Source organism: Anser cygnoides, chromosome 10, assembly GCF_040182565.1.
Source record: "Anser cygnoides isolate HZ-2024a breed goose chromosome 10, Taihu_goose_T2T_genome, whole genome shotgun sequence".
Classification (NCBI taxonomy): Eukaryota; Metazoa; Chordata; class Aves; order Anseriformes; family Anatidae; genus Anser; species Anser cygnoides.
In genome coordinates, this window is record NC_089882.1 from 3622756 (window position 1) to 3639645 (window position 16890).

The following is a 16890-nucleotide window of genomic DNA, read 5'->3' on the forward strand; positions in this document are numbered from 1 at the left end:
CCCACGTTGGCGCTCTGTGCCCTGCACCCAGCATCTTGTGCAAGTCCACCAGAAACAGGACCATGAAGAAGCAAATATCACCCAGAAAAAGCACAACAGCTGGAAAGCCAGTAGCTAAACAAGCCAGGTTTAGCAGCTGCATTACTTAAAATTATTTAATTGACATTGAGTAGCTATATCATTTAAGTCTTTGCAATATAAGCAAAAAAAAAAAGACTTGAATCAAATGGGTATGACAAAATCAATTAATTTTAAAAGTATACATTTAATGTCAGACCTAACCACTTCAGGACAATGGTTCCATTTTTACAGTGTCACATCAGGTTTTTCATTTTATGGGTGCAGTTCTCATTCAAGAGCTGTAATTTCTTATTTGGTTCACCCTGCAAGAAGTCGTTGCCTTCTGCTGAAATATATACTTAGAAAAGCATTCACAGAAAGGTTACAACCAACAATGAAAACAACCACCCTAAAACCACCATCAATTTGGGGCATTTCCATCAATCCTGTTCCCACCGCTGCTCCCGTTGGTGCTCAGGGTGTTAAATGATTTCTCACTTTCATTCTCAATCTGAAACTGCACAAAATTCTCACATTTAGCAACCGCTGGAAGCAATGCAGAGAAAGCTGCAAAGCTCCTGGGTCTTTGTAAGAGGCAGGGAGCGTTTTGCCTAAAATGGACCTATTTCAGTCAGCATACTTCATATGAATTGAGTTTTAAAACTTGAGCCGAGCTTCCTGCTCGTGGTTACTGGCCTGTCATGCCGTATGTCACGGTGCCATTTGGGCCCCCCGAGATATGGGTTCAGTTCCAGGTTTTCTGCAGTTTTCCCGGGTAGGGCCCTGGGGAGCGATCTCATTCCCTGCTAGCGCAGTTCATCTTCTGTAAGGGAACGGCGTACCTGCTAACTCACGTCGCTCCAAGACACTTAGAACCACAGCAGTAGAACTTGTGAACATACGAGAAATAGAAAAGTGTGTAAATATGATTTAAAACCAATCTGGAGTTACAATTGAATTCAACTTTCTCTTCTTCCACTTACCCTCAGTGATGTTCCCCCAAAGCTGCTCTCCCGAGCCACACGTGCAGGCACCCGCAACCCGCCCTGCTCACCCTCCAGGTCAGCAAGCTGCACCTTGCATTGCTTCTGAGAGAAGGGATTAAACCACGAAGATGCAGCCCCTACATGCTTCATATTCATGAAATGACTGAACTAGGAACATGTCTCCAGGAACAGAGCCAAGACAATGCCGTGCCGCTATTCACAAAAGCTGGGAGAGCCCCTTTACAGAGGCTGCCCGAAGGGTCTGAGCACTTGAGCAGAGTGACCACAGTTAGCGCTGAGCAAATGAGCACAAACTGGCTTTGAATTAGAGCAGGGGGGAGTGTGGGGAGTTTCTCCCCAGCAGAAGAGGACGCCTTCCTGCCGGAGCAATGGGGACGCTGGTAGAAGGTCAGAAGCATGAGGTCTGGCAAAGCGGTCGTGCCGCAATGGTGCGGTGCTACCAGGTATGGTGGCTCGGGGTGTCGTTTCCAGTCTTTCGTCCCTAGGGAACCACAAGGCTGCTGATAAAGACTTGGTTAGTGAATGGCAACACCACTGCTTCATAATGTCAAGGCAACAGAATTCACAGAAGACGCATCCTTTCAAACTAATGAGTTTCTGTTCGGGAAGAAAACTGGCTGGTGAAGGTGGCAGTGCTGAGCACAGACTGTCATGTAGCGATGACTAAGAAGCTGGTGTGATACATGACGAGACATGTTACAGAGCATACACCATAAACAGCTGACTTTTTACAACAGCTACATCTTCCAGGTATCATTCATAGATGTGACTTTTGGAGGAGCCACCTCCCCGGGAGCAGAAGTTCTGGTGGCAGCGGCTGCAGACCCGATGGAATCACGGTGCAGACGCCTGCTTTGTCACAGCGCCGGGAGCCAGAGCCACGCCACACGCACGAGGGGCAACACGATCAGCTCTTAGCCGAAATGCAAAGTCTCATCCGCAATACATCAGACTGTGTGGAGGCCTCATTCAAAAACAGCCCTAATATTCAAAATTTAGAAACACCATCTGTTGGAGACTCAGTTAAGTAAAAATATCTCATTACTGACTGTAGATCTTGGAGAGAGATCACTTTCTTCCCTTACACATCTGATTATACCTAACTGGACAGTCACAAATAGTTGTTGCCCAGCATTTCTGAAACATTTCCAAAGGTTTCTGACATGAGACACATTCCTAACCTGTAGCAAAAGAATTGACTGTATTATTAATATGAAATTGGTAGTAACTCATGACACTTGAATTATGTTGCTGAGAGGTGTCCTTTTACTAGCTTTGTTTCTCCTGGTAAATAACAATTCCCCTAATTACAGATATAAATCTGTTGAGGTATGAATGCACAGCTGAAAGTGATGAAAATGTTTAATAAACTATGTCCCAGAAACAGAGAATGCGATTAGATTGAGCACGTTGACCACGGGTTTTTTGGATATGCTGAGAGAACCACACACCCTCAGGATGGCAACAGTTTTATCGCATGATAAATGGAAAGGGGGAAAAACCACTTAGTCTGGTAATTATAATTGTTCCAAAATATCCAAGCGACTGATGAGGCATAAAAATCCTTTTTAGCTGTACCCGTTCTTATGGCTTCTTACAACAGGGAAGAGCATATTTTATACACACCTTGCTTATAAACAGCAGACCTTTAATTATTTTGTTTTGCAAGTTAAGTTTCATGAAGACTCAGTTATCTTTTGTGGTCTGAATTTGTTACATCTATGATTCAAACTTTTATCACAGATCTCTACAGAACAGAACTGGAAACAGCTCAGAACTGTAATTTATTTTTAAAATTAAAAAAAAAGTTTTAAAAATTCCATACTCAACTATTTTGCAAATTCTTTTAATTAAGATTGATTATTCTAATTGTAGACTTACCGTAATTCACCAGCAAAACTTCTCATATCACAGACCTCCCCAGCTCACTGACTCCAATAAAAAGACCGACAAAGACAGTAAAAGCACCTGGAGTGTCTGCATTTGTCCTCAGTGACTGTAAGCTGTGGAATGCACAATGACCTCTCTGACCTCCAGATAAAACACGATAGCTCAGTGCAACGCACAGGTTGGGTTTCATAACTCGTAATTATTCAGCTCTAGTGCAAGTTCATCCCCAAATACCCATCCCCCTGGCAGGTTCCTGCTTCCCACTGGGTCTTGGAGGACAGCCGACAAGCTCGTCCTCCCCACCCGTGCTGGGAGGCAGCACGGAGGCTCCTTCCCCAGCAGCCAGCCCGCTGCCCTTCGCCACCACTACAGCAATGGAGCTTAGCACCGCAATTGCTCCTTTTGAATACCAACAAAGATTTTCATGTCCTGCAAGGAGTGGTTACACCTCCCTACTGCTGCTTTGATTTTAGCATTATTAGCATATGTGCACTTTCCTTAAAAGTATTAATAAACTGCATTCCTAACTACACGCTCCCTTAAGAGGAATCTTTGACGTAATATTTTCACGTTGCTGTTCAAAGAACAAAATCGATATTCTGGGTGTGACAGCAAGCTTTCCATCACTAAAAGAATTTCCCATGCTTCGTCTTTCCAGAGCATGTATACACCGAATACTTTTGGCAGCCCCCAGGACATCCCCAGGTGGCAGGAGCAGGACCACGAGTGGTAGTGCTGCTCCTGGGACCTGGGCACGGCCGAGGCAGGGCCCCGGCGCCGCCTTCACCCCACACTCAGCCTGCCCGCAGCAGAGCTGTCCTCACCACGTGGCTCAGCTTTGATTTGAAGTCAAAGTGCGGGGACACCACGCTTTTCCTTTGGGTAAAGAAAGATCCCATGAGTTGAATTTTCTTGAAAGCCATTCTTCTGATTTGCATCCCAAGAGGCAATCAGTCACAGGAGACTGCTTAGTCCAGATTTCGGTGTGAGCCGATGTCAGAGAACGATGCTGAGGAACACACAGGTAGACAGCTGTACCTAGCTGTGCTAGCACAGACCTCTGCTTAACTGCACATCCAAAATAAACCTCACCAGCAAGCATTAAAAAAAAAAAAAAAAAAGAAAAACAATCGTGAAGCACAAGCGTTGCAATTTTAAAATCAATTCTCTGGATTGGGTGCCACCAAAGATTAAACCAATAAAAGGGTTTTTATGAGGAAACTTGTATGGGAGAGGAACAAATCCGCTGAAGAAGCCCAAGCTGGCGTGCGGTCCTGAATTAATAGCTTAATGTAATTCAGTTCTTGCCGGTTGCCTGGAAACTAACTTGGAAAAAAAAAGTGAAAGCACAAACCATAATGGGTGTAGAGGGCTTAATAGGGAATTATTGATGCCAACAAACTGTTAGACAGTCTGATGTATTTCTAACAAAATCACTCAAAATGCTTCCTTTATTATTATACGGTATTCTGAATAACAAGGTTCAAGGCCAAAGAAGATAAAACATTGCGTCGCGCTGCTGGTTAGTGCAGACAGAAGAGGCTGCCGTGCTGGTATTTGCCATCACACCTACGGCAGGCCGGCCCTTCTCTTCATTGCTATTGCTTCTCTCTCTCTCTTTTTTTTTTTTTTTTTAGCATAATGTAATGGATGTCTCTAATGGTAAAAACAACAAAGCACTTGTGCATTTCTCACAAAGTTGGCTGGCTGGGATTAGCCCTGTGGGTCTGCTCAAACGCAGGGCTGAGTTTATTAATTTCAGCCTCAAACAAAACTATTTTCTGAGGCAGGCGCAGCTGTTTGTCAGCACCCGTTTGGGGAACATTTGGGTGAATCCTCATACTTGTGTCCATCGGCAAAACAATAAAAGGCCCTGACGAGCGCCCACAGGGCCGTGCGGGCAGAGCCCCCCAAGGCAGCGCTGGCAGAGGCAGCTCCCTGGCACGGGGACCCCCAGCGCCTGGCCCTAACATACCAGAGACCATCCACAAACACACAAATAAACCAACTCTGTGCTTCAAAGACAAATCCTGGCAGGTTTTCATGGGGTAAGAATGATCATATGTTAGAAACAGCTTTGGAAGCAGATTCTCTCTCTTCCTCCCCATCTACCATGCAAGCGTACAAGGGATGTATAACGTGAATTGTAATACAGAACATATTGTAATATATAACAGCACAAAACTAATTTTAAGCCTGCTACTGATTTATCTGTTATGTTGAGATATTCAATAGTTACCTCAAGAGCATTTTAAATAGTCACTAAATAAAGCAAATCATTATTTCTTACTAAAAATGGAGCTTTTAAATGATCCAGTTACTGAAAAACCAACAAACTGTAATTTCTTTTGAAATTTCACAGTTCCCTTTCCCCTCTGTAAGCAATCTACAGTAATAAAGTATAAACATAGAGATCAAGTGTCACAATGTAAATGCTTAATGACTTATAAATGGTACATTAAATCCCTACAACCTCAGATAAGACAAACAAAATCACAAAACATTTTCATTGCAACTCCTTACAAACTATGGCTATAAATAGAATTTAGTACAAGAGCTAACTTATTTTCCAATCTTACCCCATTATCCACAATTTATATTTACCAGGTCTCCCTTTTATGTGTCCTTGAGCCAGCAAAATAGAGAGGTGAGGCCATTTCTGTCTTCACTCATTAGAGGTCTTCATATATATATTCCAGAAAGGATGGAGGGGAGGACACAGGTTTCAGGCTTAGAAGATGAAAAATATTTTCAGAACAGACTGCTCTCCAAACTAGTCTATTAAATGGCTATCTAGCAATGGTTTTTTTCTGAGCAAACACTGTAAAAACCTGACCCTGGAAACCCCGGTGCCCGCGCCCAGTCCCAAGAGGACGAAGCAATAGCTGATGCAGCCCTGTCACTGCCAGATGCCTCATTTAGGCTCTCGATGTACGGCCTTAATGACAGTGCTGTAGCTGTCGGTGGAAGCAATGGCTATATATTCTCCCATAGGTATTTTTATCAAAACAAACTCCACAGCTTCGTACTATTGCCTTCACAATAGCATCAAGGCATCCACACACGTCTCCAGGCCACAAGATGGAGCGGTGAGGAAGCCCCCAACCGCTCGGTGGCCACGGGACCTGGCACCAAGCACTGAGCCTGCAGGACTGGGGCCCACGGATATTCTGCAAAAGTTCCAGCACTCCAAAAACTTGGCACCTAGGACAGCCATATGCCGGGAATTATTAGCGATTGCCTTACTTGAAGTGGGTTTCACTAAGCAAGCATGGAGAACCTTGACATAAATCACAACTATTTGAAACGTGTATGTATTGTTTCGCTGTCAAGCGAGGCTTCGTACAGATAGCGTGGTGAAGTCAGACAGCTCGGGAGTGTCAGGGCTTTTTTATTCTGCTTCACAGTTGTTGTTTTTTAAATCAGAAGAGGGTGATGTGAGAAGCAGAAATAACTCGACTTGATGTTATCGTCTGAAGCCCTATTGACTGGCAGTCACCAGGCTCGGATGTGACCTTTAAGCTGGCCAAAATGGTCTGGGAAGTCCTTGAGGTGGGACCGCTGAGCACAAACATGGATGCTCAGAGGCTATTTTTGTGCACTCATTTCCCCAGCTGTAACCACACTGTAGCTTCTGGAAGTATATATGATCAGCCTGAAGCTATTGTGCCAGCAAACTACAGCTCAAGACAACTCTCATCAGAACCTTTTAATGTAAATTGCTGTCTCCTTATTGACGACAGTGGAATTGAGCTGATTTATCAAAGTTCAGGAACTGCCTCTTAGTTTATAAACTTTTTACAGTTGACATAATGAAAAGGATTCATAAACCTTTTCTTCTGGAAGGAGGAAGATGTCCTCCTGAATTTCAAAAATGTCAGGTTTTGCTTTGTTTTACTTATTTTATATATATATATTTAATAGCTGCTGGAATAAGTCATTCATAGATTGCTACTCTGCATATTAATTCATAGATAACAAATACTGATATTTGTAGCCAAAGCAGAAACTCCTAAAATCTAGAGTTTTTAATGGGAATGTTGGCAGGTCCTTTATTATATCAAAAGCAAGCAGTGGTGTTAAAAATTCAGGTATCAAAAACTATCAGCATATGATAAATGGATGGTGAGCTGCTCATGTCACACCGCTTATTAAGTTGGTACCATAAATTATTACACTGTAAAAATCAATGCTTATTTCAATCTTTCTCTCTTTCCATATTGCTTCAGCTGTTTTCTAGAATTCATTTAAAACCTGAAAGAAGAAACAAAAAAAAAAACTGAAAATGTGAAACAGGAAAATTCATTTCCTTCATGCTGAATTGTCCTCCGTCACCCGAACAAAAGCACGCAGGAAGGCGTTGCAGTTAACAAAACCCGCTAGGCCAAGCGCTGTGTGGGACGGATGGGACCCTGGTGGTTGGGGCAGGCCGGAGCCACAGCAGGACACTTCCTGCTGGTCACCTCCTTGGCCATCAGCCTGAGACGGTGCCAAAAGCTGTCAGAAGCTGCCCACTTGGCAGCAGAGGAATGAAGAAAGTAGATTTTGGGCTTGCAGCGAGCTCTCTGAGGTGGGTGGGCGGCCCAGCCCTCCAGCCCTTGCAGCTTGCACAGGCCTGGCCTGAGGTCCCCCTGCTCGCAGACCTGGGAAGGGCTGCCCTGCCTGGGGCCTCTTCCCCTTTCTTTGGTGAAGAAGAGGCACCTGAAGGCCCCACCAAGGCCTGTGTCCACAGCACACAGCCTGTCACACTGCCAGGGACCGGTGCAGACCCCAGCACACCCACGCGGCGGGGTGGCTGCGTGGGCCCAGGTGGGCCCAGCACTGGCTTACAGCCCCTCAGCGTGGGCTTCACACACAGTGGAAGCAGCCCACCGAGCGTGCTGCGGGGCTTGATTCCCTGTACAGGCACAGCATTAGCTTTCTACAATCAACGTTTAAAATATTTATTTTTATCCTTTATCCTAACAGTAAAGATGAATTACTGCAACTTATCACATTAAAACGCACTGCAAACCTTTCCAGCATTTACCTAAACTTCAGCATCAAGTCTTGAAGAGTGACTTCATAACTACAGCTTTGCTCATGTGCTATCTGCGCACAGCACTGGGGATTTGGGTGTTTGAAACACCTACCCCACCCCAAGAAAAATTATCTGTTTTCTGTGGCACTTCCCAATGGCAGCAACACCATCCACAGGTACAATACACCACTGTTGGTAGGAGGTTTACTGACATGGGACGAGAGCTTCACTTGTATGAAATTGTGCTTTAAGCACATTTAGTTTCTCAAAACACTCTCTAGCTGCAAGTAATTGGCGCAGCTAACTTCTAGCTGGAAGAGCAAGAGCAGCAAAGGCAGCAGCTGATTGCCGAGGGAAAACAACGCCACATCGCTGTTTGCATTGCGCCACTACGCTTGTGATCAACAGCGTACTGCACCCATCCTTTGGAAAAGATATCACGTGCACATTTAGCAGCAGTGTGACAAACTCTGTTAGCAGTTAAACACAACAAGAGAAATAGGTTCTATTTTATACTCATCAGAGTGTAAAAAAATGTTCTACGCGACTTTTGCAAGTTTGATTTCAGCTTGTGCTAAGCACGAGATGCACACCAGCAGTGATTTCCCTGCTTTGTTTTGTCTGCAGTCCTCCTAAAACACAAGTACTTGGCTCTTCATCTCCCCCAGCACAGCAGCTGACCACTTGCAGTGCCATTCTGCATTCCCTGAAAGAGGAGGATTTATCAAATGCTACAAAAAATATACGAGCTGGTAAAACTCCCTTCTTCCGTGATGACCACAAGACCTGAATTTATTGCTAGCATGCCAGAGATTTCACAAAGAGCAGCAACAAAGAGCACATTATCTTTACCTCTGAGTTCGCAGTACATCTCATCTTCTATGAGACTTTATGATAGATGGATTCAAAGGGAAAAAATCAACAGGCCTCAGAAGCTTTTATGGCTTTTCTTACCTCATCTGTATTTGCAAAACACCTCAAGCTGGATCACGCACTGCCTCCATTTTTATGCTTGTTTTTACAGTGGGGTACACTGTTTGCCATAAATAATAGAACTGAAAAACAGAAAGTTATCAATAAGCCCTATATGGCTAAAAGCTGCAAGACGTATTTCCAGTGCTCACATGGTGAGCGAGTAGGATGTTCTGATGCAGATGGGGCTGCCATTGATTTTCCTGATGGCCAGCTACAAAACTCTCTCCAATTCTTAGCCATTTTTTATTGCATATAAAACATACATTAAAATCCTTGCTTGTACAACCAAGAAGAGTGCTTCATAGGACCCAATGGAACAACAAAAGCTTTATGCAAATACTGTGCTTTACGGTAATAATGGGATGTCACCTTTTGGATGGATAATTTCTTCATGAAATAAATCTTTCCATACGAAATTCCTTCATTCCCCAACAAACATAGTTAGGAAAACCACAAAGCAACAAATTGAACACAACCAAGCTCCTCAGCAGACAAAGGAAAGCAGCAGAACTGCTCCCACCAGCACGCAGGGTGCCTGCCTCCTCTTGACAGAAGCTTCAGCAGCCGGCCCTAAGTGCTTTCCCAGGCACTCACCCGCACTAGCAGCATTATACAACTTACTCTGTCTCATGGCAAAAATCCTGTGAAATGACACCAAAAGAACGTATTTTTTCCCTTCTGATGTTTAATGTATTGCAACATATCGCTGAGCCCTAAAGGTCAAACACCTGTGTGCTTCTCACCCCGTGACCACTGGAGCAGCTCCCCCGGCTGAGCGTCCACTGACCATTTTGCGGAGGATCCTTAGAGAGAAGCAAACTCGTTTCGCCTAGCAGGGGGAAGGTGCTGAATTCCGCCCAAGTGCAAAACATGATCTTTATTCCACACTCTACCCTATTACCTCCAATTTATATCATCTTCCTTGTTTTACATAAGCAGCAGTCTGCAGTGTAAATCAGACCCAGCACGGCTACTTGCTATGGAGAATTACTCTTCATTGCAGAGCTTTTGACGTGAAAAAACATCTTTGCATTAAAAATCAAAAGAACAATCTCTGAGGAGTGTCTTCTCAGCACTCAGACTATCATAACAACAGGGCATGGTAATAGATGAAAAATCATGCCATTTCCTTCTCTATACAGTTGCAAAGGTTTAACTAATTAAACCAATTATTCTACTATATCAATACGAAGCTAAGGAGGTTTTGTGTGCTTTTTTTTTTTCTTAAATAAATACAAAATGGAAAACCAACATGACACTCAGATTCCTCGCCCACAACGGCGTTATTTCCCTGGGCAGCAGGCTGCGCCATTGGCAGCACCCAGCGTGGTGGCAGGGTGACCCGCTGCAGCCCTCTGCACCCAGCGCCCGCCCGCAGCACAGCGCCCAGCCGCGCCTGCCCCGGCCTCGAGGAACAACGCCAGTTTGGCTTTGACTTTGGGGAGAAGGCAGGTGGGTGGGGGCGAAAAGAGTCAGACTCCAGGCTTTTTCTGTCCAATTTTTGTTCAGTGAGGCGTGGAAGTCTAAAGCGACGCGCTTGCTTCACCTAGGCAAAGCATCCTTCAGCGCAAACCTGGTAGACAGAGTGTCCATCAATGATTTAGATAAGCTCACTTTCATTCAGATAATCTTCCTTCTACCAATTCTCATATTAGATTTTAGTTGCACAAATCATGACTACAAGGCTGTATCTCTATACCTAGTCCCTTCATTTAAACAAATATTGGGTTCTGTACTCTTAAGCAGTTGATGCTTGTACTGAAATTAAAGTTAAAAAATTTTTGAAAAATTACAGCCTCGATGATTGCAGCTGACAGGATAACAGTAGCGTTACTGCTTCTGCTGTCAAAGGACGGCCAAAAGTAATGCACTTGAACTGTGGAAACGCTCTCCATGTGATCAAGGCTCAGACTCAAACCATGCTTATCACGCTACGCATGCACACACACCCCTGAATTAGTTTCACTGCAAATTATTCCCAGGCAATGATTACAGAGAACTCTTCCCTTCAAAGCATGCTTACTAAAGATCAGAGCTTACTTGCAGGAAGGAAGTGTCCAAGCAGTGCTCGGAAAGGGAGATCATTTGCAGGAAATTTATTATTTAAATAGGGTTTTCAGATTGCATTGGCAACTTCAGTTCTGCTTTCATTGTTTCCTAACGCAGTCTCTTCTCGTGTACCCTGCGCTGTCCCATGGGTGCCATCGGCTCGCGGGGCTCTCTCCTTTCAGGCTGCTTCCCTGCACATCGTGGGGCAATGGAAAGGAGCTGAGCTGGGGGTGCTCGCGGGAACTCCTTTGCTGGGATAAGGTGGGACGGGGAACCTGGAAATCTTCCCCCATCTCCGCTGCTGGTCGGTGTCACCGCCTGGGCGCCCCTTCCCATCCTGCGGAGCCTGGGAACAAAACTGGCTTCTTTACTATAATTTATGAGTTCAGATAGCATGTGGAGAACGAGAGGGAAATCTCCGACGGATGCTTCCTGTGTCAGGCAGGCAGATGAGGGCAGAAGTCCCTGATACAGCAGGCGAGATGATGAGCTGCCTCCTTCGGCTCTGAAAATCACTGCTGCTGGACAGCAAAGTGTGCCCAGGACAGAAGAAGGTAAGAGAGATAGAGCAGGCACCTCAGCAAATGTCAGAGAAAATGAATGATCAATTTTGCCTGCAAAGGCTTTTCCATAGGTCATTTTCATGTACTCCAAATAAAACTTTCTTACAAAATTTCATTTTCTTACATATTACTTTCTTACAAATTACATTTTTCAGTGTGTCCCTATAAGTTTGTCTCAGCTAATTATTTCATACTGTACATATTATATTTTTAAAATATTGTTTATACTCATGTTATTTTAAATAAAATCTAAAATTTTTAATTTTCTTATTGTTCTGACCTTTAAGTCTCAGATCACTGAGCTTTTCTAGCAAAGCCAATAATTTGCCCATGCTGCACAATGGCAAATCTGACTGCAAAACAGTATTTGTGACATCTATTTATAGCAGAAGCAAAATCCCCACAGGAAGCTGGTAAATCCCCTTCTCTGTATTCAAATATTAGGGGCCAGAACATCACATTTCCTATGAAGGAATAAGGCTTCATTATCTGATCCCAGTGATTGATGTTATTCCCAAGTAATCTTTCAGATAAATGATTCCTCCCCATCTCATTTACATAACTATTTTATCACAGTGTGAATTAGTTCTTCACACTTCTGCATAGTTATGTCTCAAACATTATTTTTTTTTACTGAGTAATAGAAACATCTATCAAATAAAAACGATCTCTGAACATCATAGAAGACAACTAGTGCTAAATAATCTCCTAATAAGCCTCATATTGATTCTCTTTAAGCAATTAGAATGTTCAGGTTTTTCCATCAGTTCTTTCACAATGAATACGGACAAGAAAATCCAAACCATGCACAAGGACCAAGCAGAAGGTCGGGCACACCTCGTAGGGCACCACAGAGAAAAGCGGTGACTGGTTATCCAGGTAGAATACCATACAAACGTAAAATCTGAATGTATAAAAAACACCTTGCACTTGCAGCATCAGCAGTAGATTCCAAAAACATCCCATTTTTCTATCAAATACCTTCAAACTAAATTAAAAAAAAAAAAAAAAAAAAACTTTAAAAGTAGATTTTGGTGAATTTGGAGATGAGAAAACCCATTACCTTCAAAGTGATCTGTTTTTCCTTGGATTATTTCCTTCAGCTCTAATCTGAAGGTGGTTTGAAAATAGGCTAAGGCCAAGATCACACTGGCCCTGATGGTGTGCCGGAGTGAAGGCCTCAGTCCCTGGAGGGTCCGTTCCAGACGACTTGATGCCTGTGCCAAGGCTCGCGATGAGTACAGGTGTTCAGGGGTCTGCAAATCTCATGCCGGGAGAAGCTTGTAACTGAAAACACAGTAGGGTTTTGTTGATGTGAATAGTTGCGGTGAGCCACAAAGCTCTTGCAATTCACCTGTGGTACATGTTTAAGACTCTTTTTTCAACAAAGTACTTCAATTTCTTCAAAATAAAAATAAATATACTTAATACCTAACCTTGAAGAAGGACAGAATATGAGAATGGAGGAAAAACTAGGTATACAAGATATTGATACTTATTCAACTTTAAGTATTTCAATATTGTTTTTAATTTAAAATCATTGCTGCTAAAAAAAGGTTTTCACGTCCTCAGATTGTCTAAATGCATGACATATATACATACATAAATTAATTCAGAATGATTTTAATTTCAAGTGTTCATACATCATGTTTTAAATGAGTACTTCATGCTATTATTTAGCTAGCAGTTGTCAGCAGCAAAGCGTGGAGAAAAGAGCAGCGAGGTACAAAATCCAAGAGCTAGAAGAAATTCCATTTTCACTTAATTTTTCACTTTTCAGAGATCTCCACGCAGCCCCACACCTGTGAGATCAGAGGGGGCCCACAGCCCGCGTGCAGCCGGCTGGCAGCGCTCGGCGCGGGGCTGCCAGGGCTCGGCTGATTCACATTTTCCTCTGCGACAGGCAGGATTCGTCCCAGAAGATGTGTCAGCAACGCCCCCTCAGCGGCAGCCTCCGGCAGGCTGCCTCCTCTCAGCAGCTCCTGGCTCCCCGTGGGGTGCTGCGGGGTGTCGGGGCCGTGGTGTGCTGGGCCCGGCTGGGCCCGGCTGCAGAAGGAGCCAGGGAGAGGCCTGGGCAGGGAACCTCTGAAATACGATTACCCACCATTAACAAGATCAAATTTCAATTGTTTCTAAATATTTGATGGTCTAAATATTTGCAGGTGACAATGGAAGGCAGTTGAGGATTGTGGGCAGTCATAAACGAGAAGCAATCCTCTACGTGTACTTCTACCTCTCCTCTTTAATGAGGAGAGCTCTCCCATTAACCGACTCCACAAGCACCAGGGGAACATCCCCATTGGGACGGGGAACGTCAGCAGACAGGCTTGGGCCTGTCACAACGCCATGAGGAGCAGCACACCCCAGAAGACAGCGAGGCCCACGGTGCCCGGGTATTCCTGCTCCGCGTGCAGGCCTCGTTGCCATGGCACCGAGCCGCCCAGCCCCGGCTCCGCTGCCTGCACACACGCAAGCTGGAATTTCATCTTTTCCGCACAAACACATGCACAATTACTTCGTTATTTGACAGAGAAGATCGGCACTACCCCGTGCTCACTACACATCGAGTTATTTCGGTGTGATTGTGCTCTGAACATGCATGCTGCCAGCTGTGTGGTGTTCTGCATAATTCGTATCTCTATATACTCCAGTATCGCTATATATTCCATGTAGTCTTACATAAAGGCATGGCAATCACTGAGATGTAAAAAAATATACATACATATATAAAAAAAAAAGGAAAAGATGTAGCCATGGAATCACTAGCAGTACAAAGCAGAGCCAGAAAGATTAACAGATCCCCAACGAGATGACTCTGTTCCTTGCAATAGCACAAAATTACAGAACTTGGTGTCAGCATTGCTGTAACTCTGGGAGTTCAGTGGGAATACATCTCTCCTAGACTTGTCTTTGCTGGCAAACAGCACTGAGCATTAAGGGTATATTCATTTACATTCCTTTCAAGCTGATGCCAAAGTATCCTTTCCATAATGTAAAAAAAAAAAAAAGAAAAAAAGGAAAAAAAAGTGATGAAATTTGCATAAACTATATGAAATTGCCGCCTCTTACAAATCAACGATTCTGCTGAAAATGAGCACGTTTCCCTCCTCCTGGCATCTGTGTCAGAGCTGGCCAGAGGCGACTGGCATGCCTTCGCCCCCCCGTCGCTGACTTCCCTTTGGGTACAGCGCACTGCAGCTCCGCGGCCACAGGGAGCTCCCTGGGTGCTGCTGCCTGGCAGGCAGAGCTCGGCCTCGAGGCCCTTCTGGAGGTTCGTCCTCCACACGGCCCTGAGCACTGAGCAAAGCCACCTACATCCGTGCCCAGCAGGAGGAAGGAGCTCCTCACCCCTGGGCCGCCACAGCTGGAGGCTGCTCACCGCCCTGCACTCACAGCGGTGAGCTCCTCCTGGAGTCTGGCTGATTTACATTTGTTTTTAATCCACATTTTGGAGTTACAAGGACTGTCTGGCGACAGGAGAGGCTTGGATTCAAGCGATTTCTCCTCCTCTGCTTTTTTTGCGGCAGCATTTACATCCAGATCTCCTACTTCAGGGCTGCAAAGCGCCCAGGGACAACCGCAAGGAGCCCAGGGCCAGCTGCCTCCACCTGCCCCCATTGCATCCCTGAGGCTGCAGCCCTGCGCCGTGCTAGCCGCTGGCAACAGCCACTCGGACAGGGCTGCAGACAGTGCTCTGCGAGCCAGAAGCCTTCGCCTGCCTACAGAAGCTGTCGTTCCCCTGCTTTGAACCAAAGACAAGCAGTTTCATAAAGCAAAGATGTGTAGGTGGAAGCAGCCAGGAGAGACGCACACTGACCTACCCCAGCCATGGTCCTCCTGAACGAAACCTCTGGGCAGAGGCAGACACGGACCCAGCCACAGTGTCAGACCCCTCCTGCCTCCGCAGGCGTCGGGTTAACACACACTGCACCCAATTTCGCTTTGCGTGTACAAGACTTTATTTTCACCTGACACATGGCAGGGAGATCCTGGACAGCCCTACCTGCTCAAAACATACCAATTCCAGAAGAAAACCCATTCCTGGCCCTTGCACGAAAGCCCAAGAGATGGTTAGATGCAAATCCAGGCCAGCCCTTCCTCTTCAAACTATGCACAAGCCAGGAAGCAGATCAAGCAGCGCCTCTCCACCCCGCAGGCGGCTGGGCTCTTTTCTCTCTCAGCCTTTATGTGGAGCCAAGAACTCCCACGGAAACATTTTTATATCTCAAGACTCCTTGAGAATAACCTAAGTGCTACACTCTCGCTGCCAAATTTAATGCCTTCGTGGAGCCTGTTGGCTAGGATAAAGGCTTGTCAGCCTTTCCAAGGTGCGGGCACTTCTCAGGACACCCCCGCAGGGCACAGCCGGCCCCGGGGTGCTGAGCCCCCCAGTGCCTCCTCCTGCCGCCGCAGAGAGCGGTCAACTCCCCGCAAGACAGGCACCTGCAAGCAGCGCCCCGCTGCCCGAGGAGCCACCGGCCGCGCCAGGGGACCTGCCAGCACCTCCCCGAGCAAGGGTGAGAGGGGCAGAGCCTGATCTCTCTGCATGCTTTGGCACCAAGAAATCTCTCCCATAAAAAAGCGAGGAGAGAGAGAAGGCAGCAGAGCACCCAGAGTAAATTAAAGAAACAAAATTAGACACAATCTGTGTTTCAAAATGTGGTCAACAGAATGCATCACCATGACAATTCTTGCTAGAAGCAACAAGGGATGCTTCCTGGCAGAGCTGGAGCAGCGCTCGTTCAGTCCTGGAGCACTTTACAATGCAATTTACAGCACCAAACCAAAAAAAAAAATCTGCTCTGGCATTTTGTTGATTTTTATTATTAAAGTGTGAAAATTGTACAGGAGGAACACTACCTTGCACTGAATTCTGTGAAACTCCTGATCCTAGCTTTACTGACAGAAAATCAGAGATGCCTTTAGCATTTCTCTTAGTGGTTACACTACAGACAAAGCTAAAATAAAGATCAAAGATTTATACCACATATAAAATGAAATTGAGAGAGATTCTCATATTAAAGCACAAAGAGGTGGATTTTAAATAATAGAAATGGTTCTTAAAAAAAGGATTAAAATAGCTAAGCAGTGAAAAATAAGAATATTAATTCATTTTAAAGGTCATCAACCGGTCAAAAAATGTGGAATACGCAGCAACAAGTTACAGCCCAGCCAATACTCACACACTTTTGCAGAGGGGCTTGCTGGGCAAAGTGCCCTTACATGGTGAGCACCTCTCAACGTGGCTGGAGCCTCCGCCCTCAGCCTTCTTTGGCTCCAGCTTCCTTCCATCCCAGCTGCCTGTAAGAGCAGAAGCTGATGCAGT

At 45.1% G+C, this 16890-nt stretch overlaps 1 long non-coding RNA gene across 9 annotated transcripts in view; it reads right to left on the reverse strand.

Moving 5' to 3' along the window:
- Positions 1 to 10521: 10521 nt before the first annotated feature.
- The window catches only part of LOC106036779 (uncharacterized), a 44917-nt gene continuing 38548 nt past the window's right edge, over positions 10522 to 16890 (reverse strand). For 7 of the 9 annotated variants that reach the window (XR_010833837.1, XR_010833831.1, XR_010833833.1 and 4 more), the window contains 2 exons: positions 12628 to 12851; positions 10522 to 11519 (listed from right to left, as the gene is read on the reverse strand). This is a non-coding gene — a long non-coding RNA (uncharacterized lncRNA). The remainder of the gene's footprint in view (positions 11520 to 12627; positions 12852 to 16890) is intronic. The other 2 variants (XR_010833835.1, XR_010833836.1) reach the window with 2 other exon arrangements.